The sequence below is a fragment of the Gavialis gangeticus genome, unplaced genomic scaffold (assembly GCF_001723915.1).
Source record: "Gavialis gangeticus isolate Ggan-Ray unplaced genomic scaffold, GavGan_comp1, whole genome shotgun sequence".
NCBI classification, from domain to species: domain Eukaryota; kingdom Metazoa; phylum Chordata; order Crocodylia; family Gavialidae; genus Gavialis; species Gavialis gangeticus.
The window spans coordinates 6402756-6403785 of NW_017729020.1; the positions used below are offsets into that span (position 1 = coordinate 6402756).

The 1030-nt window shown below is 61.6% G+C and overlaps 1 protein-coding gene across 1 annotated transcript in view; it reads right to left on the reverse strand.

The window, feature by feature from the left end:
- LOC109295459 (disintegrin and metalloproteinase domain-containing protein 20-like) overlaps positions 1 to 1030 on the reverse strand; it is a 68320-nt gene that overhangs the window by 43792 nt on the left and 23498 nt on the right.

A 1030-nucleotide genomic window follows, 5' to 3' on the forward strand; every position in this document is an offset into this window, starting at 1 on the left:
ACCTGCGCCGCCTCCACCCGCTGTCATTCTTCACGAGCCACCGGCTAGCACTACGTACAACAGATGGCAAAAGGAACTGGGTTTTGGCCCAAGACTATCATTGCCCGTCCTTTTTGGCCTGCCCCGCACCACACCTCGGAGGTGCTGGGGCACTCTCCCAGACACGCCTCACCAGGGAGCGGGTGGCTTTAAATGACAACACCCCACTTGACGTTACCGGACCAAATTTGTGAGTGGCACTCAGATGTCCACAGGAAATGCTCGAGCCACGTGGGGAGAGGGGCGCTTTAAAAGGAATGGCTCCAAGAGCCACTCCAAGCCGCTCTGGTCAGAGATGTCCAGGAGAGTCCCCCGGTGGCACAGAGGCGTGGCGTGGGGCGGCTCAAGAAGGGTTTCTAGCTCGAATCCCCACCCAAAATCCAGTTCCTTATTCACGTCTCTGTACTTTGTGTGGTGGCCGAGCGGCGCTCTGGACTGGGCGAGGCTGGCAGAGTCCCCCCAAGGGCACAGAGCTTCTCCAATGAGCAGTCTGAGCAGAAGGTCTAGCCGTGATCCCAGCCCCAAAGCCGGGTCCGTATTGGAGCCATTATACTCAGTACGGCGGGCACAGGGCCCTGCCGGCCGAGCCGTTCCTTGGGCCGGGCGGGACCAGGGCCGGGGTTCTCTGCGACAGGAAATCTGGGATGACCCAAGGAGCATTTTGTCCCGTCCTCCCATCTGATTTGGACTTTTGCAGAGGGCTCTAATTTGAGCCTGGGCACACACTAATTCAAGCCTGGGCACAGCTCATGCAATTTTCTCTTCAGGACGAGTCATTCACAAATCGCAAGCGTTCGTTGGGTCGAGACAAGCTTGCACATGGGAGCCGGGAACCGGGAATCAGGACCGGGCCCTAAGGAAGGGCCGCCCGCCTCCGCCTCGCTCCCTGCCAGGCCCAGCGGCCGCGCAGGCCTCGCCTCGCATCGCCAAGCTCCTCAAGCACGCGGCTCGCCCGCCTCGCCGGGCCTGCCCCCGCCGCCTTGGGCGCCTG